The 24,170-nt window shown below is 43.9% G+C and overlaps 1 non-coding gene across 1 annotated transcript; it reads left to right on the top strand.

The window, feature by feature from the left end:
* Positions 1-7,895: 7,895 nt before the first annotated feature.
* On the top strand, positions 7,896-8,001 carry LOC122003097. The gene has a single exon (XR_006117770.1). It is a non-coding gene; the product is annotated as a small nucleolar RNA R71 (small nucleolar RNA).
* The last annotated feature ends 16,169 nt before the right edge of the window (positions 8,002-24,170 follow it).

The following is a 24,170-nucleotide window of genomic DNA, read 5'->3' on the forward strand; positions in this document are numbered from 1 at the left end:
ATTTAATATTTCATGTATTTGAGATAAAATGGATAAGAGATAAGGCAATGATGATAAAAAAATTTAAATTTTAAGTTATTAGGAAGAAGTAAAACAAAAAATGAAATAGATATTGTTGTGGATAGTTCGTTAAAAAATATAGTAGTCTGAGTAGTCAGAAAGGAATAGGATTATAATTTTCGAGATAATGGTGCCAAAATAAACTATTGATATAATAGTATATATGCACTTCAAGTGGTACCAAATGAAGACACCAAATCTAGATTTTGGGATGACCTCAATGCGGTATTACAACATATTCTATTAACCGAAATGATTTTAATAGAAGTAGATCTAAATGGGCATATAAGAGTAAAAAATGAGGAATATTATAGGGTACATGGGGGTTATGAGTTTGAAATAAAAAAATAAAGAAAAAAACTATATTAGTTTTTACGATATGACCTTATATTAGTTAATATTTTTTAAGAAAAGAGAAAAACATTTGGTCACATTGAAAAGTGAGAATAATAAGTTACAAATTGACTTTGATTAGGAAGAAGAATAGAAATATTTATAAGCATTGTAAGTTTGTTTATCAATGGAGAAAATTTAACTATCCAACATAGATTAGTAATGTTGGATATGCACCTCTAGCATAGTATTAATAGAAGAAAATATACATGACTCCTATGTAAAATCGAAATTGACGCTAGAGGGAAGTGAATAACATTAAGAATTTAAAAATGAACAGATAGTAATTTAAACCAGTTGAATCAATCAGAGTAAGTACAATGGGAATAAAATAAACTTAGACTAATTCAATCAAATATGCAAATGAATTTAGCTAACAATTTAAACATGCAAGTTGATTAATTAAACCAGAAATATAAACATGCAATAGATATAAAATGTGATTCTTATTTCTAATTTCTCCTAGGTAAAAAAACCCTTATAAAAAAGAATCTAAAAATTTAAGCTTAATAAAATAGATTAAGGCAACACTGAAAATAAAAATATTATTCTAAGGGTCGCCGATTAAAAATGAAGCTCGTGTTGTAATGTATCATAGCACAAAAGGCAAAGGAACATCTAGAGCACGAGAACAAGAGTGAATTCTATATAGATGAGTGATTTTCAAACTCTGCCTCAAAACTTCTTATATAGGACTCTTCCAGTTGCCTGGAGCCCTCCTAATCACCTATAAAGGTGTTGACGTGACTGAAACTTCTATCCTTAAGATAATGTTAACAAATCTCTCCAGTCGCCCGCACACTCTCCTATCATCCATAAGATAACGTTAACTAATCTTGTATTAGTCCATCTTATGGAGACATAATCCTTCATTCTCTCACCTTTCCCTATTTAGACTCTCTAAATTACTAGTTGTAACCTTCTACTTGATCTGAGTAGCAAACTTTCTTAACATGTTGTAATTATTTATGGGCTACTAATATGTACAGTCTTACCCTATTTTTTGCAAGAGACTGTTTCCAGGATTCGAACCCGTGACCTTTTGGTCACATAGTAATAACTTTACCGTTGCGCTAAGGCTCCCATTCGTTGGAAAAGATCACATGATTTTTTTTTAATGTTTTTTTAAAACGTAAAAAAAAATTCAACTTTCTTGTTTAGTATCCTACTATATTTTTTGTAATAATATTGATGACCTTAGCCCTGAGAGGGATTGTGGTGTGGTTCTTAGTTTTGTATAATGAATGTGTTTGAACCATAGTTTTTAAAGTTTCTACTATCACATATTTTTGTGAAACAAGTAGAGATTTCTTTTGACCTTCCGGTTGTAATATTAAGTTGGGTTAAATCCCTTGGTGAATTTCTAGCATATAGATGCTTGTGTTTTTTGAGGTTCTAAATAAGGGAATAGAAATTGATCTTATTAGTTGCATCACATAATTTTTTGGATTGGGGTTTATACATGCAAATGAAACACATGGGGGTTATTTTAAAAATTTCTAAAATTATTGATATTTAATACATGCTTTTATATTGCTAGTCCTTTCTTTTGATATCCTTAGTTTACTTATTCTCGCTTATTTTTCTACGATACTTGATAATAAACTAACTAATACGAAATAAACTTAAAAGAAATAGCCCAAGGGCATTCCCTTAAAAGAACTACCTTGAGAGTCATAAGAAATTAAGAATTAAAATATATAACTATCTATATCAAACAAAAGAACGAAGAACACTAGATCTACTAATATTGTTGGGCTTGATCAATCCCACACTTCAAAGAAACCTTTGATCTAGCAGTACACATATACAATCTGATCCAGTAGTAAGAACAGGGGACCCCGCCCTGTGGAGTCAACGCCACGTGGAAGTCACAGTGGCAGTTGTCCATCCGGAGAGGGCCGGATCCGACCGGACGGCCGGTCGGCCGCCCGGTGGAATCGAACATCCGGAGAGGGATGGGTTCGATCGGCTGGCCGACCGGACGATATTCGGCTGATGGTTAAAGGCGCCCTGTCGAAATCAGGGTTCCGACGCTCAGTGGAAAAGGTCGCGGGGCCGAGCGGACTTCACGCTCGGCCAAAGTCATAAGGTAACACTGCTAATAGTCTCCACAAAGCACGTGATGGAAGATTTCCTCAAGTAAACCACCACATATGTCCGGCCGGATGTTGAGGGAGCTATCCGCCAGGAAGCCAGATCTGGAGCAAAGGGGAAAAGGACAAGGAACGTCTTTTTCTGACAGCAGGTATGTTTCACGTGTGGGCCATGCTCCAAATCTTGTGACAGGGGATTCCGCTGTCCCATCGAGGACATGCTGAGACTGTAACAGTATGGCTTAGGGAAGCTCACTGACAAGTCCTTACTGGAGTATGGGCCATGGACACGTGTACACCTCGGTAGGTGTACACTCACTTCTTCGCTGCCCTATATAAAGGCCCTCATTCTTCGCCGGAGGTACGCATTCTACGAGTTTTGAAGCCACTGTTTCTTTCTTGAGCTTCGCCTGACTTGAGCGTCGGAGGGTCGCCGCCGGGAACCCCTTCCCGGCCCGACTTCTGTGCAGGTTCGCCGGAGCTTCGTGCCACCAGTCGAAGATCCATGACAGCAGTCGAAGAGCGCCCCGTGCCTAGCGTCCATTGATTCAGCATTCATACAGGATCAATTTGGCGCCGTCTGTGGGAACGCTCCTGCATCCGAACGGAAACAATGGACGAGGCTGGACGACAATACACGGTGACGCTTTCGACGGAGGAACTCGACGCCTTGATCGAGATAAGGGCCACCAAGCTTGTGGAGCAAAAATAGAAAGCCACAGCCGAGCGGCCGGAGCAGCAAGCAACCTCAGCTTCGGGTGGCCGAGCGGAAGCACCTCAAGCCACCGTTGCATTTCATCGAGCCTTATTCCTGTTACGATCCGCAAGTGTACGGAAATGTCGCAAGTAATATAAAAGATTATCGTATCCACAGGGACTGGAATAAACACTAGAAATGTCTCAATGCGAATTAGCTAAACAACTATCCAATCGTTTCAAATGCAAAGTAAGGGTAAACAAATCTAATATTAAAGATCAACAAACAAGAGTTTAGTGTTTTGGGTTATGATAAAGGGAGATTCTAGGAGTTTCGGTTTCTTTGTAAGATTTCTTGAATGTAAATGGTTCACCAATTCTTTTCCCTCAATTGTCGAACACTTGTAGAAAGTTGCCGGTTCTCTCTTGCAATAGATAACCGGCTAAGGACTGAGAAATGTATCTAAATATGATCAATTAGACGTGAACCTACGTTGTCCTTACACAGAAGCGCACCTATTACTATGCCTTCCTCGGATATCAACATAGAAGCCCACAACTTATTAATCTATCAAGATACAAGAAACTAATCACAAAATCCATCCTACTCTCTTGAATATTCATATTTCCTCTTCAAGATTATCTCTCAAACGTCCTTACACGGGCTTGCACCTGTCACGTGGATCCCTCGGATGATCGAGTGAGGGTTTATCTTTACAATGTCCACAAGAAATCCAAACAATCAATCAAGAATGAGAATTAAGCACAAATCACCATCAATCATTCAAGATCTAATTGATACAAGCAAGACAATGTCATTGAAACAAGAAAATGGCAAATCCATAAGAGATTACATCAATCCATCATACAAATACTCCCTTAATCCTAGAATACAAGATCTACTCCATGAATCGAGGAAGAAAACCCGAAGAAATAAAGATTACAAGCATTTCTTAAATCCCCAATCCAAGAAACCAAGAAGAGGGGGAAAGAGAAAACTTATCTACGAAGAAGCCTCGTTTTCGGATCCAATCCTCGCTCCGGAGTCGAAATCGTCAAGATCTCCCTTAGAATCACCCAGAAATCCTCCCAAGAATGGGAGGAAACCACCAAATCTTGCCTTCTCCCAAAAGGGGGAGAGATCCCCTTTCAATTCATGAAGGAAGGTTTAAATAGAGGAGGGAATCGGGCGCCACACGACCCCTCGACACGACCGTGTGAGATCCACACGGCCATGTCCAGTTCCTTCTGCACGGCCGCGTGGTGCACACGGCCAAGGCCCTCCTGCTCTCTGGAAATGCTACACGACCGTGTGGTGCACACGGCCGCCACCTGCTTGGTCTCTGGAAAATCCACACGGCCGTGTGGTGCACATGGCCACCATCTGCTTGGCCTCTGGAAACCCCACACGGCCATGTAGATCTACACGGCCATGTAAGGCTTCTGCTCTGATTTCTTCAAATCAAGACACGACCGTGTGGGATTCACACGACCATGTCCTCTTCCCTTCCTGTTAGGACCACACGGCCATGTGTGGTACACGGCCCGATGCTCTTTCTCCCTTCAATTACTTCCAAGCTTGCTCAAGGACACTTAATCTTCACCAATTTCGACTCCTGTGTACAGAAAGTGCACAAAAATAGTAAATATGCTAAAAGGAAAACTGGAAGTATAAAAATGCATAGATCAAGCATGCTCAAAGTATGTAAATGTGCGTAAAAACATGCATAAAAGAGTATATAATCTACGCACATCACACCCCCAGACTTAAACCTTTGCTTGCCCTCAAGCAAAATGCTGCAGTCTAAATTCATATGTTCTACAACACATTCATAAAACCTAGTGCACTTTCCTAATTCTATCAAAAAGTTTCATTAACAAGCATGATCATGGAAACAAGTAAAGTATGGTTCAAGCATAAGAATCTTGTGCACAGTGTAAAAGTAACTCAACACCCTTCAAGTTTCAATCCATGTCCTAGTCAAGTCGTCATCAAATTTGAATTCCTAATGTTTCCAGTGAAAGACAAGTAACCAGTGATAGGCACTTACTCACCATTCACTTGGTTCATATTTCTCAACTAACCCAAGGTCTCAAAGGTGTGCTCAATCTCAAGAGAAGCTAAGCAGTCATTTCCCCAGTAACCTAACTCGGTCTCAAAGGGGTGACTTGATAGATTCCACTCATGACAACTATTTTTTAATATCCTTTTTTTTTATTATTATAAATGTTTACATTGTGCAAAACTTATTCACAAATGTACTTTTAGCACACATGTTGGGATATTTTGATTTTTCCAAATGAGCTTTAATGATTTGAGCCTCATCCAGTAACCAAAATGAAAGTTGAGAAATCATCATGGAAACCAAGTACTAAGCAAACAAGATGAATCATGACTATTTCAATGACATCAACTATTCAAGCATCAAGCACAAGTGTAGTGAAGATAAAATCCTTAAGGTTGAACCAAAACTAAAACTCATCACCATAAGATTCTTAGCTTATTAATGCTTCCCAAGATAGGAAAAAAAAACTACACAAAGTTTACTACTAGCATCATTCGAACATCATGAATCAAGACAATAATCGTGCTAACATTTCACTTGAATCCAAGAAAGCATATAAGTGAAGATTTGATATTCTCAAGATGTATGCCACAAAAAATCAAAACAAAATGCAAGACATAAGCAAAAACAAAAACAAGACATAAGCAAAAACAAAAACAAACAAAGCAAATCAAATGCATCTAATGCATCCCCCCAGACTTAAAATTTTCATTGTCCCAATGAAAACTAAAAACAATGTGGAGGAGATTTTAAGAGAAGTTACCAAGTGATGAGCTCCAAATGGTTGACATTCATGTTTTTAAAGATGCTCCTCCATCCAATACTCACATTCCTCCACAACTTTGAATTCTACAACAATAGGATAGACAAGAAAAATTAAGTAGAGGATACATGTTTATTATAAAGAGAGAACTAAAGACATAAAAGAAAATAAGGAAAATGAACTTGGGTTGCCTCCCAAGAAGCGCTTGTTTAAGGTCATTAGCTCGACCAAACATTAGATTCATCTAAATCTCGCCCTTGGAGGAGTAAGATATTTTAGAACCTTCCTACCAAGGGTTCTTATTATGGAGGGAGCTTTCAATAAAGGAGTTAAAAATTTAAGTATCACTCTCTCCATCTTCGTCTTCTTTGAAGTTCTTTCGGGTGGTCGAAGACGGTTCAGTATGAGCTTCCAATTATTGGCCTCTTGAAAACCTACACACCCAAAAGAAAAACAAACCTCCCACAATAATGTAATATAAGAAGGAACTAGAACCATATTAGTATGAATTGAGTATGTATCAAAAAATGAATCACATCCAACAAAATCAATTATAGGTACCTCTATGAAATTTTCTAAAAGATCACTAAGAATACTAACCTTGCATTGTTGAGGTGTACCTGAAAGTTCTAAACAATGGGATGTGACTTCTTCAGAATTATGTAGTGGCTCTAGCTCAGGTGTTGATGATATCAATGATGGTGATTCTTGAGACTCTACTAGCTCTGTATAAGTCTCTACACATTGTTCCACAACATGATCAATTCTTAAAACCTCTAAGGGTTGTCTTGACAAAGGTGGTGATCCTTGAGATGCTGCTTCCACAACACAGCTCCCTACACATTCTTCCATATCATCATCATCAACACATACATCAAAAAATAAACCAACATCTATGTCCTCAATAGGAGAATCAATAACAAGAGAATCAATAACTTCACTTGCAGTTTTAAGTTGATCTACCACATCACATTCATCATCTGAAAATTCAATGTCACTATAACACCTTATAAAATTTTGAGGTAGATCTGAAAACTTATTTACCACTACATTATCAATAAAATCCTCATCTGAAAAATCTTCATCTTCATATATATTCAAAAATCTACACTCAACCATATTAGTGTCACAGGATTTGCCGAAGTCTTTATTTTCATTGACCCCCACTAACCTTTGTGGAAAAGGAACCCTTAGTGAAGGTCCTGGGAAAGACCGAACTCCTTTTTCCCAAATTTCCTTTGAGCTTTTGGAGGAGGTCCAACTTGCTTATCTAATGTTGGTGTGATTAATCGTTGAGGGAAAGGTACTTCTGGCCTTTGGGAACTTCCTAGAGAAATGGAATTGAGTTCTTGTGATCTTCTATTATTCTTCTCCTCAATTCTAAACATGTCATTCTTCAGAAGTTCTTCATGATTTTTGCCACTTCTCAACCCAACATCATCACACTTTTCATTGGATCTTGACTGTGTAGGAGGGGGATCTTCTTTAAACCATTTTGAAACAATACTATCAAGCTTTGCCCCCAAATGTTTGAACTCCTCACTCTGTGACTTGTGAATTTCAACATTTTTAGGTGGTTGAATTTCATTTTGTTTGACAGGCTCTCTTACATTTATGGCTTGCACTTCTTGAATATCTGAGGGAAATTCCATCCAACTTTTGTTCGACCATTCATGGAGGTTCAATGTCACTTGATCAATTAACGAATAAGCTTCATCTACACTTTTGTCCATAAAAGAACCTCCAGCTGATGAATCCAATAAAGTCTTGTCTGAGAAAGAAATTCCCCCATAGAATATGTGCAAAATCAACCATTTTTCAAAACCATGATGAGGGCACTGTCTTTGAAGACTCTTGAATCTATCCCATGCTTCAAATAATGATTCTCCATATGCCTGAGCAAAATTTGTTATGCAATTTCTCATATACACCGTTCTACTTGGAGGGAAAAAATGATTCAGAAATTGCTTCTCCAATTGTTCCCAACTTGTGATGCTTTGAGGATAGAGAGAATATAGCCAAGTCCTTGCTTTATCCTTGATACTGAAAGGAAATGTCATCAATCGAACTGCATCTGTTGATACTCCTTCACATTTCACCAAATCACAAATCTCTAAAAATGTTTCAAGATACAGATAAGGACTTTCTGATACTTCTCCTCCAAATTTGTGATCTTGTATCATGAAAATTATCTCTGGGTCTAGTTGGAAACTTTCTGCTTCAATTTGAGGTTGCACAATGGGAGATAAAAATCTTGCAGAAAAGGGTGTAGAAAAATTTCTCATGGGCCTGCATGACATGTTAGTGCTCATGGATATTCAAGGAGAAAAAGAAAATTATCAAGAATCAAAAACAAGAAATAAAATGCAATATGAAAAGCAAGAAAGCAAATGCAGAATTTAAATTGCAAGAAAGAAAATGCATAATGAAAACAAGAAAGAAAAGATAAAAGGAAAAAGAAAAATGTCTAGAATAATTCATATGCTAAAGATTGCAAGATATGTTTACAAAAGAAAAGAAGAAAGAAACTAGATCAAAAGAGAAAACCGAGAAAAGTTAGATTAGAGTGCTAGAAATCAAGAATGCAAAGTTAGAATTAGAATTAGAATTGCAACAAAAAGAATTGTCAAGAATGTTATTCAAGAAAAGAAAAACTTATAGAAACAGAATTCTAAAGTTACAACTATGAAAATGTAAAGAAAGAAAGAAAAGTTATGTTTAGTCTAACTCAATTGATAATTCCTAATGTTATAGCGCAGTGGCGCCAAAAACTTGTTACGATCCGCAAGTGTACGGAAATGTCGCAAGTAATATAAAAGATTATCGTATCCACAGGGACTGGAATAAGCACTAGAAATGTCTTAATGCGAATTAGCTAAACAACTATCCAATCGTTTCAAATGCAAAGTAAGGGTAAACAAATCTAATATTAAAGATCAACAAACAAGAGTTTAGTGTTTTGGGTTATGATAAAGGGAGATTCTAGGAGTTTCGGTTTCTTTGTAAGATTTCTTGAATGTAAATGGTTCACCAATTCTTTTCCCTCAATTGCCGAACACTTGTAGAAAGTTGCCGGTTCTCTCTTGCAATAGATAACCGGCTAATGACTGAGAAATGTATCTAAACATGATCAATTAGACGTGAACCTACATTGTCCTTACACAGAAGCGCACCTATTACTATGCCTTCCTCGGATATCAACATAGAAGCCCACAACTTATTAATATATCAAGATACAAGAAACTAATCACAAAATCCATCCTACTCTCTTGAATATTCCTATTTCCTCTTCAAGATTATCTCTCAAACGTCCTTACACGGGCTTGCACCTGTCACGTGGATCCCTCGGATGATCGAGTGAGGGTTTATCTTTACAAAGTCCACAAGAAATCCAAACAATCAATCAAGAATGAAAATTAAGCACAAATCACCATCAATCATTCAAGATCTAATTGATACAAGCAAGACAATGTCATTGAAACAAGAAAATGGCAAATCCATAAGAGATTACATCAATCCATCATACAAATACTCCCTTAATCCTAGAATACAAGATCTACTCCATGAATCGAGGAAGAAAACCCGAAGAAATAAAGATTACAAGCATTTCTTAAATCCCCAATCCAAGAAACCAAGAAGAGGGGGAAAGAGAAAACTTATCTACGAAGAAGCCTCGTCTTCGAATCCAATCCTCGCTCCGGAGTCGAAATCGTCAAGATCTCCCTTAGAATCGCCCAGAAATCCTCCCAAGAATGGGAGGAAACCACCAAATCTTGCCTTCTCCCAAAAGGGGGAGAGATCCTCTTTCAATTCATGAAGGAAGGTTTAAATAGAGGAGGGAATCGGGTGCCACACGACCCCTCGACACGGCCATGTGAGATCCACACGGCCATGTCCAGTTCCTTTTCTACCAATGCTGCACGGCCGCGTGGTGCACACGGCCAAGGCCCTCCTGCTCTCTGGAAATGCTACACGGCCGTGTGGTGCACACGGCCGCCACCTGCTTGGTCTCTGGAAAATCCACACGGCCGTGTGGTGCACATGGCCACCATCTGCTTGGCCTCTGGAAACCCCACACGGCCATGTAGATCTACACGGCCATGTAAGGCTTCTGCTCTGATTTCTTCAAATCAAGACACAGCCGTGTGGGATTCACACGGCCATGTCCTCTTCCCTTCCTGTTAGGACCACACGGCCATGTGTGGTACACGGTCCGATGCTCTTTCTCCCTTCAATTACTTCCAAGCTTGCTCAAGGACACTTAATCTTCACCAATTTCGACTCCTGTGTACAAAAAGTGCACAAAAAGCAGATCTCCGAACCAAAAGAGTAAATATGCTAAAGGAAAACTGGAAGTATAAAAATGCATAGATCAAGCATGCTTAAAGTATGTAAATGTGCGTAAAAACATGCATAAAAGAGTATATAATCTACGCACATCAATTCCGCAGCCCTGAAGCCGCAGCAGCTCATAGAGATCGTGGATCTTCTTCGGACGAAATGCCTAGACGAGATGACAGAAAAGGGAAAGCCCCCCGAGCGGACGCATCTCCCGAGAGGATTAATCGTCAATTTTCAGAGGCTATTCTACGAGATCCTCTGCCGAAGCACTTCGTGCCTCCGACGATCGGAGAGTATAATGGGACAACCGACCCAGACGATCATCTGGGTAAGTTTGATAACACAGCTACGCTCCATCAATATACAGATGGAGTAAAATGCCGAGTTTTTCTTACCACTCTCGCGGGATCGGCTCAACGGTGGTTTCGGAGGCTGCCGGACGGATCCATCACAAGCTTCAAGGATTTCCGAACAGCCTTCCTCCACCACTTCGCAAGCAGTCGGCGCTATCAGAAAACCAGTGTTAGTCTGTTTGCCATCAAACAGGAGCCGAGAGAGCCGCTCAGAGCTTATATCCAACGGTTTAATCAGGTAGCCATGGATATTCCAACGGCCACCTCAGAGACAATGATGAACGCATTTACACAAGGCCTCGTGGACGGGGACTTCTTCCGCTCGCTCGTTCGGAAGCCGCCTCGAGACTATGACCATATGCTACACCGGGCCAACGAATACATCAACGTGGAGGAAGCGCAAGCGGCCAGGAAAAAAGAAACTCCAACCGAGCGGGCTCCTCCTGCCGAGCGGAAACAACACGCCGCTCATCAGCCGCCCAGAGGACCGAGGGCCGAAGCAATCCGCTCCCCCCATACCAGGTCTCACGTGCAAGAAGTAGCTGCCGCCCGGCCCAAGCCAAAGAAGAAATGGACGCCGATGTTCTGCTCTTTCCACCGGACGGATACGCACAACACAAGGGATTGTCGAAGCCTTCCCTTAATTGCTCAGCCCTTGCCCCGGAATGGCGGTCGGCGATCTCCCTCATCCGATAGGCGGCAGAGACCTCATGAGGCCGACCGGACCCAACCTGATAGGCGACAACAACAGACTCCCGATCGGCATCGTTCACCAAGGCGGGAGAATCGCCGCATGTCTAGGGAACAGTCTCGACCATCCGCTCGGGAAGAAGAAAATAGAAGCAATACTTCCCGAGGCGAGATCAATATCATTGCTGGTGGGCCGACCGGAGGAGACTCCAACCGAGCAAGGAAGGCGAGCGTCCGACAGCTCCAGATTCATGCGGTCGGCTGCAGTCAGGAAAGGGCGAGCGGACCCGAGATAAGCTTCGGGCCCAGAGACTTGGAATGGGTCGAAGTGCCGCATGACGACGCTCTCCTCATCAAAGCGGTAATAGCGAATTATACTATCCACCGCGTTTTTATTGATACAGGGAGCTCGGTCAACATCATCTTCAAGAAAGCATTCGATCAGCTGCAAATTGACCGAGCCGAGCTGCTGCCCATGACAACTCCACTCTACGGGTTCACGGGCAACGAAGTCCTGCCGGTCGGACAAATCCGGCTAGCCATCTCACTGGGAGAAGAGCCGCTCAGGAGGATGAGGACAGTGAACTTCGTGGTGGTGGACTCTCCCTCGTCCTACAACATCATTTTGGGACGACCGGCGCTCAGCGAGTTCCGGGCAGCCGTCTCAACCTTCCACCAGAAGATCAAGTTTCCCGTCGAAGACAAAGTAGGAGAGGTACGGGGAGACCAACTGGTCGCTCGGCGATGCTACATCGAGATAGTCTGAGCAGAAGCCAATTCCGTTCGGAAAACACCCCGGATTGAGGTAAACGCCATCACAGAAAAGCCTCCCTCTTTAGTTTATGAAGAAAAAGAGGAAGTGCGGATACACCCGACCCGATCGGAAGCTATGACCTTCATCGCGTCCGATCTGGAGGCGAATCAAAAAGAGGAGGTGATCCAATGTCTCCGAAGGAATCACGATGTCTTCGTCTGGTCGATGCATGAGCTGCCTGGAATTTCGCCGAGCATAGCGCAGCATGAGCTACATGTCCGACCGGACGCACGGCCAGTAAAGCAAAGAAAAAGGGACTTCAGCGCCGAGAAGAATTTCATCATCCGAGCGGAGGTGGAAAAACTTCTAGAGGCCGGCCATATACGCGAGGTGCAGTTCCCGAGCTGGTTGGCTAACGTAGTATTAGTCTCCAAGCCAGGCAACAAGTGGAGAGTGTGCATAGATTTTCGGGATCTCAACAAAGCTTGCCCGAAAGATTTTTATCCTCTGCCCCGGATAGACCAGCTGGTGGACTCTACGGCCGGCTGTGAATTAATCTGTATGCTCGACGCCTACCAGGGCTATCACCAAGTGCCGCTCGCCCGTGAAGATCAAGAAAAAGTCAGCTTCGTGACGACCGACGACACTTATTGCTATAATGTGATGCTGTTCGGATTAAAGAATGCGGGGGCCACATATCAGCGCTTGATGAATAAAGTATTCAGAGAGCAGATCAGGCGGAATCTAGAAGTTTATGTGGACGACATTCTCATTAAGTCCGTCCGAGCGGTCGATCTCTTCAAGGACATGGAAGAAACCTTCCGAACGCTACGCAAATATGGAGTCAAGCTAAATCCCCAGAAGTGCCTGTTCGGAGCAAAAGGAGGGCGTTTCTTGGGGTACATAGTGACCGAACGGGGCATCGAAGCAAATCCCAGCAAGGTGAAAGCTCTACAAGATATGCCGCCTCCAAGAAATACAAAGGAAGTGCAGCGTTTGACCGGTCGGATAACCGCTCTGTCCAGATTCATCTCCAAAACCGCCGACCGGAGCCTTCCTTTTTTCAAGATCTTACGCAAGGCTACAAAATTTCACTGGGACGAAGAATGTGACCGGGCGTTCGAAGATTTAAAGGCATATCTGAATTCGCTCCCGGTATTAGCCAAGCCGACTATTGGTGAGCCACTTTGTATTTATCTATCCTCGACCGAGCAGGCAATCGGCTCAGCACTGGTGAGGGCGAGCGGAGAGGAGCCTGTGTATTTCCTTAGTCACATTTTAAAAGATGTTGAATCTCGCTACACTGGGCTCGAAAAGCTAGCTTTCGCTCTGGTCCTCGCCGCTCGGCGCCTTCGTCCATATTTCCTGGCGCATACTATCATTGTCAAAACCAATAGCCCGCTCGGGCGTATATTGCTGAATCTAGAAGCGTCCGGGCGGCTCATTAAATGGACGACGGAGTTAAGTGAATTTGACATCCAATACCAGTCCCGCTCGGCAATCAAAGCGCAGTCCTTGGCGAATTTTGTGACTGAAGTTCAGAATTCAGAGCCGGAAGCTATGTGGAGAATATTTGTGGACGGATCATCCACTCAGCTCGGAAGCGGGATTGGGATACTGTTGCTCTCCCCTTAAGAAGAAAAGATGCACTTATTCGTCCGGCTGGATTATAAAGCTACAAACAACGAAGCAGAATATGAGGCCCTCATAGCCGGCTTACAGGCCGCCCGACATGTAGGTGCCGGACGGGTAACACTCCATTCAGACTCCCAATTGGCCGCTCAGCAGCTGACAGGCACCTTTGAAATCAACAACGCTCGGCTCAAGCTTTACGCTCAAGCCTTCGAGAAGCTCAAGACTGACTTCAGAGAAGTTATCATCCAAAAGATACCCCGAGCGGAGAACCAAGCGGCTGATGAGTTAGCCAAGCTTGCAAGTTCAATGACGCCGATCGCCATCCAGCAGCCAATTGAACAAGTATCTTTGGTGGCGCATGTCGATCAGATGGAGGGCCTCGCATTTCCGAGCGACTGGAGGACACCCATCACGGAGTTTCTGCGCTCGGGCGCCACATCGTCCGATCAGAATGAAGCTCAGCTGCTAAGGAGGAAAGCCGGTCGGTTCACACTCATCGGCGATCAGCTCTACAAGAAGGCTTTCTCCCGCCCGTTACTGAAATGCGTGAGCTCGGAAGACGCGGCGTATATCCTCCAAGAAGTGCATCAAGGATCCTGCGGCGAGCATCCGGGCGGACGATCGCTTGCTAAGAAGATCCTGTTGGCCGGGTACTTCTGGCCGACCTTACAAACAGATGCCGCGAGGACCTTGTCGACGTGCCTTTCGTGCCAGAAATACCACAACTTCTATCACCGACCGGCAGAGGAAATGAAGGCATCGACGGTCTCATGTCCGTTCGACCAGTGGGGAATGGATATCGTTGGTCCATTCCCTATGGCGACCGGACAGCGAAAATTTCTACTAGTGGCGGTCGATTATTTTTCCAAGTGGGTGGAAGCCGAGCCGCTAGCCAGGATCACCGAACAAATGGTCAAAAAGTTCATATGGCAACACATCATCTGTCGGTTCGGCATCCCTCACCGACTGATTTCCGACAACGGAAGGCAGTTCACAGGAAAGTTGCTTGAAGACTGGTGCAAAAGCTACGGCATCGAGCAGCACTTCACATCTGTAGCCTATCCCCAAAGCAACGGTCAAGCTGAAGTAGCCAATCGGGAGATTCTTCGCATTCTGCGCGCTCGGCTCGATCACTTGGGAGGAAGTTGGGTAGATGAAGTGCCGGGCGTCTTATGGGCCATCCGAACGTCTCCAAAGGAAGGGACGGGCGTCACGCCTTTCCACTTAGTGTATGGCGGCGAAGCGGTCATTCCTGTTGAAGTCGGCGTCGAGTCCGCTCGGATCCAAAATTACGATGAGGACAACGCCGAGCGGAGGAACATGGAGCTGGATTTGGTCGAAGAAGAAAGAGCCAAGGCGTTCGTTCGGCTGATGGCATACCGGCAGCGGATGAAGCAAAACTACAACCGCCGCGTAATCCCCAGATCATTCCAGGTTGGCGATCTCGTCTGGAAGAAAGTCAAGCCGGTCGGCGACGTCGGCAAGCTTGAAGCTCCGTGGGCGGACCCCTTCTGTTGGTTGCTACTCGGAAAACCTAGAGGTTCCACTGTACAAAAAATTTTGTACAAAGGTCTGAACCTTTTCCTAGCTACCATGTGTTCTTTTAAATTAAATTTTGGATCGCCTGCGGAACTTAACACGTTTGATCCAAAACTTAATCTATTTGTTCTTTTAGGTTTTGACTTGGATCTCCTGCGGAACTTAACACGTTCGACCCAAGTCTCCTTAAGTTATTAATTCCATTAAATATTAATTTCCATAAAAGGTTCCCAGTACTGACGTGGCGAGGCACATGACCTTCTTGGATATGGGAGCAACCACCACCGACTAGACAAAACCTTTAATAGAAAGCTAATATTTAATTTCCTAAAATAACTTTAGGTTAACCAAAGAGAACAATCAAATCACAAGGAAAAGAAAGAAAACAAAAGAACACAACATCGAAAAACATATTCGAAATACTAGAACGTAAGCCTCTTGTATTTGGTATTATTTCCATAAATAACTAGCATGATGCGGAAATAAAAATTACTAGTTATACCTTGTAGAAAAACCTCTTGATCTTCTACCGTATTCCTCTTCTAACCTCGGACGTTGTGTGGGCAACGATCTTCCGAGACGAGAAACCACCAATCACCTTCTTCTCCTCCTAGCTAGGTTCGGCCAACAAAGAGGAAGCTTCACCAAGGAAGAAAATCAAAATACTAACCAAGCTCCAAGAGATGCTAGCTTTCTCTCCTTCTTCTTCTTCTTCTCCGAGTAGTATCCGGCCACCACAAGAGCTCCAAGGAAGGGAGAGAGGTTCGGCCACCACAAGAGGAAGAGAGGGAGAGGATGGCCGGCCACACCAAGGAACAAAAGAGGGAGAGAAAATAATAGAGGTTGTGTCTCATGAAGGCACCCCTACCCCTTCTTTTATATTCTTTGGCTTAGGCAAATTAGGAAATTTATTTACAATAAAATTTCCTTGACATGATTTATTTGAGAAAAATAAAATAAAATTTCCCAAATAAACTCTAATGGCCGGCCACATCAAGAGGAAGCAAATTGGACAAGTTTCAATCAACAATTAAAACTTTCCTTATTTGTTTCCGGAAATTTTAAAAATAAAATTTCTCTTTAAAAATCTCTTCATGGTTAATAAAAGGAAATTTCTATAATTTTAATTTTATTAACATGTGAATAATTTTAAAGAGAAAAATAAAACATCTCTCCAATCTACAAATAAGGAAAGAGATCTAATCTCTTTCTTTAATCTTTTGTAGATCTTTTACAAGAGATATATTTTAATTTTAATTCTCTTTAAATTATATCTTCCACATAATAATAAAAATTAAAATTAAATTTCTTTTTTATTTTAATTTGGCCGGCCCTACTAGCTTGGGTTCAAGCTAGGGCCGGCCACCCAATAATATACCTAGGCCGGCCCTAGCTTGGTTCCCAAGCTAGCTTGGCCGACCCCTTATTGGTGGGTATAGAAGGTGGGTATAGGTGGGTATAGAACTCTATAAATAAGAGGCTACGATAGGGACCGAGAGGAGGAATTGGTTTTGGTCTCCCGATAAAATTAAGCATCCCGTGTTCGCCCCGAACACACAACTTAATTTTATCAATGATAATTTATTCCACTAGAGAACTATCATTGAACTACCGCACCAATCCCAAATTACATTTTCGGGCTCCTTCTTATTATGAGTGTGTTAGTCTCCTGTGTTTAAGATATCGAATGTCCACTAATTAAGTGAGTTATTGACAACTCATTTAATTAATATCTAAGTCCAAGAGTAGTACCACTCAACCTTATCGTCATGTCGGACTAAGTCCACCTGCAGGGTTTAACATGACAATCCTTATGAGCTCCTCTTGGGGACATTATCAACCTAGTATCTCTAGGACACAGTTTCCTTCTATAATCAACAACACACACTATAAGTGATACCATTTCCCAACTTATCGGGCTTATTGATTCATCGAACTAAATCTCACCCATTGATAAATTAAAGAAATAAATATCAAATATATGTGCTTGTTATTATATCAGGATTAAGAGCACACACTTCCATAATAACCGAGGTCTTTGTTTCTTTATAAAGTCAGTATAAAAGAAACGACCTCAAATGGTCCTACTCAATACACTCTGAGTGTACTAGTGTAATTATACAGTCAAGATAAACTGATACCTAATTACACTACGACCTTCTAATGGTTTGTTCCTTTTCATTTTGGTCGTGAGCTACTGTTTATAATTTATAAGGTACTGATAATATCATCTTCTGTATGTGACACCACATACTATATTATCTACAATATAAATTAATTGAACAACTACAACTAAATGTAGAAAATTTGACCAAATGTGATTCTTTATTCATAATGAATGTTTACAAAGCTTAGGCTTTCAGTATACACTCCAACACCTTCAAGGTTATCGAAAAGCTCCGCTCGGGCGCTTACTATCTGGAAGATGAGGACGGACGACAACTGGATCGACCATGGAGTGCGAATCATCTCTAGCCTTATCATGCCGGATGAAAGGTGCACTGGTGTAACACATATTTATGTATATTCTAGTTGCCCATGTCCTTGTAATGCAGGAAGCAGAAATGAATTAAAAGGATGGCTATCATTCCTGCCGAGCGACTGTGTTAAAGATTAGCCATGAAGATCGTCGAGCTCCGACGTTAAATATCGAGAGACGAGCCGGCGTCTATAAACGTCCGAGCGGAAGACCGTCGAGCTCCGACGTTAAATATCGAGGCTGCAAGCGTCCGAGAAGTCGCCGCCAATACCGTTCGAGACTCTACGCCGCTCGGCGTAAGCGCCCAAAGGAAGACCATCGAGCTCCGACGTTAAATATCGAGAGACGAGCCGACGTCTATAAACGTCCGAGCGGAAGACCGTCGAGCTCCGACGTTAAATATCGAGAGACGAGCCGGCGTCTATAAACGTCCGAGCGGAAGACCGTCGAGCTCCGACGTTAAATATCGAGAGACGAGCCGGCGTCTATAAACGTCCGAGCGGAAGACCGTCGAGCTCCGACGTTAAATATCGAGAGACGACGTCCGAGCGGAAGCCCGTCGAGCTCCGACGTTAAATATCGAGAGACGAGCCGGCGTCTATAAACGTCCGAGCGGAAGACCGTCGAGCTCCGACGTTAAATATCGAGAGACGAGCCGGCGTCTATAAACGTCCGAGCGGAAGATCGTCGAGCTCCGACGTTAAATGTCGAGAGACGAGCTGGCGTCTATAAACCCTCCGAGCGGGGAATGCCTATAAAGAGAATACAATTGCCCCAAAAACTCACCCTCAATATCATTAAATCGTCTCTACGTTCCGCTCGGCCCAGAGCCAAAAAGTACTTGCTCGATACATAGCGAAGGATCTCTGATATCAGAGCGGAAAATTAAGTAGGCGAAGTATTACATGTTTAGCCGAACGGCAGGGCAATGCCAGGCACTTGGTAAAAATCCCTTTCGAATACCAGAGGGGTGATAATGGCAGAGCGAATGAACACATATTTTGGCTATGAAAGGAGACAGCAAATTCAAGGAAAACGTTGCATTAAAGGTAAAGCTTTAGGTCGAGCGGCCCAATTACAAAAAAGGATGATATCCTGGCGAGTGGCCGAATTACAGAAAACTACTCAATATAATCATAGAGGTCCCTGGGAATGTTATTCAGAAGCGCCACTTGATCGCCGGCCGGAATAGTAGTAGACTCCGGAAGAAGACCCTTAGACTTCAGATAAGTGGTGGTGGCGGTCATAGCCAAGTCGAAGGCTATGTACATCCGCTCGCATATTTTCTCCGAGAATTCTGGCGAGCGGATGTAGCTCTGTCTTAAGGCAGCGATTCGACTCGGCTCGGCATCTTGATATTCTTTGAAAGTCGCCTGGGAGCTAGTAAGGGCCTCATTCAGACTCTGAAGCTTGTCCGCGTCGGCCGAGCGGCCCGCCTTCTCCCTGTCGAGTTGCTCTGTCAACTCCTTTATCTTCACCTCCAGGCCCCGAGCCTCAACGTTCTTCTTCTCCAGATCGGAGATAGCTGTATTCTTCCGAGTGATGGCCAGGGTTATTTTTGTGTCAAGCGACTTGACTTGTCGCTCGGACTCGGCCAAGGCATGGGCCTGGTCAGCTGTCTTCTTCTGCTCGGCCGCCAGCAGAGTTTGAGCTTTCTTCAGCTCCTTCTGTAGATCGGAATATGAAGGGGCCTGAAGGCCGGACGGACCAACTGCTGCCTTCAGTTGTCGCAGCTCTTCATCCACCAAGGCCAAGCGGTTGGAAACTGCAATTTCCTCCACCCATCTCTGACGAGAGAGATTAGAAGCTGTTAGTGGCCGATCGGAAGGAATGAACACAAAAGTTGGTAGATTACAAACTTACCCCCGTGGCCTGCTGCATATGGCTGTTAGCCAAATTCCCGATGGGGATCAGGGCGACGCGTGCCCGAGCGTCGGCCCACATCTCAGCGAGAGGTCCCTTTAGGGTGATAGTGTGCTCGGGCGCAGTCGGTTGATCGGCCTCTGGCAGCAACTCTTCAGTCGGGAGATGAAGAGTGACTCGAATGGTACGACCATGACCGGGGGTCGTCCGACCGGCTGTCGGGAGGGGATCAGAAGCCGGCACCGAAAACTGTGAATGAATGGTCGAGCGTTGGACTGGTCGACGAGCGGGCGGGAGAGTGCTGACTGGAATAGCATCAATTGGCGCGGCCGGCTCGTCCCATTCAGAAGGTGTCCGGTCAGACGAAATGGTTTCAGTCACTGGCGCCTTGCCTCGAGCGGTTGCAGTGTCCCGCTCGGAGGGTTGGACAGCTGAGGTAGCCGAGCGCAGGGGAGTCTCCACTCGACACCTCTTTTGTAAGGGCTGCTCCTCCTCCCGAGCGGAACCTTCCTTGGGGGCAGTTCGTTCTCTTGAGGGGGTGGCGCCGCTAGCCACATTTTGTTGGGAAGCTTGAGCGGCCGACTCAGCTTGAGTTCCGTTCTCTCCTTCATGGGATCCGATCGGCTGGATACCCAGCGCTTCCATCTCCTTGGCCGTCGTGGCCTCTAGCGCCGCCGTTCGTTCTCTTGAGGGGGTGGCGCCGCTAGCCACATTTTGTTGGGAAGCTTGAGCGGCCGACTCAGCTTGAGTTCCGTTCTCTCCTTCATGGGATCCGATCGGCTGGATACCCAGCGCTTCCATCTCCTTGGCCGTCGTGGCCTCTAGCGCCGCCGCCTTTCTCTTCAAAACACCGGCCATGACCGAATCCATGACGATGTCCGCTGCAAAGAAAGGAAAAGAAATCAGTTAGCAATTAAAGCAAATGCCCAAGCAAAATTCTTACCGAAGCTGGTCGGAAGAGGAGTCCGTATAGGACTCAGCCCGAAGATGTACATCACTCCCTCGTGGAGAAGTTTGTTGATGTCAAGTCGCCGACCGGCCAGTATATTTGCAGCGTGGAGATAGTCCGGTCGGGTCTTGAACTTCTTCAACTCGGGAGTGGGGGGTAGGCTGACCTGCCACTGGGTCGGGAAGTTGGCCCGATCGGGCATACGGATGTAGAAAAAATAATCCTTCCAATGTTTATTGGAAGTAGGAAGTTTGTTGAAAAAGACCAAGCCGGGCCGAGCTTGGAACATGAAGGTGCCCGGCTCGGCTTGCTTGGGGTAATAGAAATAAAAGAAGACCTCCGGTCGGAGGGGGATGTTGTGAATCTTAAACAAAACGACAACACCGCAGAGGAGACGGAAGGTATTAGGTACTAAACTGCCGAGCGACACACCGAAAAAATTACAGACATCTATGATGAAAGGGTGTACAGGAAAACGAAGACCGGCGGTAAACTGGTCTCGGAAGACACAGAAAGCTCCGCGCGGCGGCCTGTGAGGCCGAGCGGAAGGACCAGCTAAATGAAGCGATTCTTTTAATTGTTGTAAAAGTCCAATTTTCTTGTAGTGGGTGGTGTACCATGGGCCGAGCGACTGATCTTCGGGATTGGAAGAGCTAGCCATTGGCCGATCGGGAGAAGTCAAAAGGCAAAAAGGCAGGAGAAAAACAACAACAAACGAAAGGAGGTTTCAAGGGTCGAAACTGAGAAAGAAATGCGGAGGAAACACCGAAAAGGAGGAAGGAAGATATAAAACCTTGCTGCGGGGAAAGGGATCAAGGAAAAGGCGTCGGAGAGCAGAAACAGGATCGCCGGAGCTCCAAAGCGCAGGGGGCAATGGTTGAAATCGCGGAGGCAAGTGAGGAAGAGAAGGAAACGAAGAATTTATAGGGTGAAGGCCGGGCGGCCTCCACCGTTGGATCCAGGTCACGGGAATCAAAGCATGCATCGAGCCGTCCATTTCGAATCGCTTCGATCACATCAAAACACCATGCCACCGCCGCCGTACGCCGATGGCAGTGCTCCACGTGGCATTCAATCATTCGGAGCATTTAATGAAAGCATGCTCAACCTTAATGTCGAAGATTGGCGCAGAACACGAGGAGATCCGGTGAATGCCATTGTTGATTCGCTTAAGGCTACCTCTATGGTTGGCCGAGCGGAGGATACCAGCACGGAGGAGCCGCTCGGCCAGATTCTTAGTCCAGTCAGTCGGACTATTCGCCTCCTTCGACTAGACTTGAAGGGGAGGCAAGTGATCCGGTAGTAAGAACAGGGGACCCCGCCCTGTGGAGTCAACGCCACGTGGAAGTCACAGTGGCAGTTGTCCATCCGGAGAGGGTCGGGTCCGACCGGATGGCCGACCGGCCGCCCGGTGGAATCGAACGTCCGGAGAGGGATGGGTCCGATCGGCTGGCCGACCGGACGATATTCGGCTGATGGTTAAAGGCGCCCTGTCGAAATCAGGGTTCCGACGCTCAGTGGAAAAGGTCGCGGGGCCGAGCGGACTTCACGCTCGGCCAAAGCCATAAGGTAACACTGCTAATAGTCTCCACAAAGCACGTGATGGAAGATCTCCCCAAGTAAACCACCGCATATGTCCGGCCGGATGTTGAGGGAGCTGTCCGCCCGGAAGCCAGATCTGGAGCAAAGGGGAAAAGGACAAGGAACGTCTTTTTCTGACAGCAGGTATGTTTCACGTGTGGGCCATGCTCCAAATCTTGTGACAGGGAATTCCGCTGTCCCACTGTAGCAGTATGAGTTAGGGAAGCTCACTGACAAGTCCTTACTGGAGTATGGGCCATGGACACGTGTACACCTCGGTAGGTGTACACTCACTTCTTCGCTGCCCTATATAAAGGCTCTCATTCTTCGCCGGAGGTACGCATTCTACGAGTTTTGAAGTCACTGTTTCTTTCTTGAGCTTCGCCTGACTTGAGCGTCGAAGGGTCGCCGCTGGGAACCCCTTCCCGACCCGACTTCTGTGCAGGTTCGCCGGAGCTTCGTGCCACCAGTCGAAGATCCACGACAGCAGTCGAAGAGCGCCCCGTGCCTAGCGTCCATTGATTCAGCATTCGGACAGGATCACAATCCATTATTACATAAGATCATATATATGTCCTCTCACATAATTGAGTCGCTTCTTTATGAGTTACACATTATAATACAACAATTTACTTCTTTTAGTGTAAAAAGTGAAATCTTTCTCTCTATTAGTATCGGTCTCATGATAAGATACAAATATATAAATCACGAGTAATGATGGATCTAGTATAGGATTAGGGGGGCCATGCCCCCGCTCGAGTTTGGGGAATTCCAATGATAGTCGAGGATGAGTAGACATTGGAAGGAACTTGAGTGCGATCGGAGATGATCTCGGTAGCGAGAAGAGACTATTCAGAGTAGCATAGCACAGACATCCTTTTAATTTATTTATTCGATGATTTTTTTTATTCATCCTTTTTTTTTTTTTATCAAATTTACCCGTGTATGTAAAGCTCTCAAAACTAGTGACTTAAAAAAAAAATTCTAAAAACAAGATATTAAAAAAATAAATTTTATTATAGTTTATAAACAATTTTTTTTTAAAAAAAATCATACAACCTAAAATTAAAACATAATATATATATATATTATAGCATCCCCAAATCTAAAAAATTATGCTGTCCTGCACAATGCCTTCATGAAGCAAATCATCACACAGCTGAGAGGTGCATCAATTCGACCTCTCCAAATCTAAAATCCCTTAAAGGCAGAGGAAGAGTTTAGGCTGTTAGCTGCCAACTGGTAGATCACACTGCCTTGTGAGGACGCCATCGTGGAGTAAGTCATCGCACAATTAGGAGACACATCAACTCGCCGCCCCCAAATTTGAAATCCTAAATCCTCCCTTGATCACGAGGGTATTTTACCCTAACACAATGACAACAACAAGTGTATATACTATATATTTTTATCAATTTAACAATTTACTTCTTAATGACTATAAGCAATCACTCTTGTACATGTAACTTTTTTCTTATTATTATATTTGAGAGAGGTCCTAAGATAATTATCTTATAGAATGCACTATTTATTGGATAAATAAATATTCACTATTTGAGTATACATTCTTTATATATATGATTGAATCTTAAACTCATTTATTGAATGTCCGCAATACGATTCATAGCATGAGAGAACTTGTAATTAGATCACAACTAGTGAGCATTTCTACATGAGTAATTATGAATGTATTGAAATATTCCTTAGTCGATGAATTGATGAGTTCAAACATCATCAATTCTGAGAGGCTAACATGTATCATACTCCTTGGTCTATCCAAGTAGCTTCTATTCACTGGATGAAAACATTGAGATATCGAGAGTTAAATGTAGATGCTAGTTAAGGGTAACTAGTTCATTAGATTGACCTATCATAAGACTTCATATGGTTTTGTACATATATGAATATGTCA

This window comes from Zingiber officinale, chromosome 7A, assembly GCF_018446385.1.
Source record: "Zingiber officinale cultivar Zhangliang chromosome 7A, Zo_v1.1, whole genome shotgun sequence".
Taxonomy (NCBI): domain Eukaryota; kingdom Viridiplantae; phylum Streptophyta; class Magnoliopsida; order Zingiberales; family Zingiberaceae; genus Zingiber; species Zingiber officinale.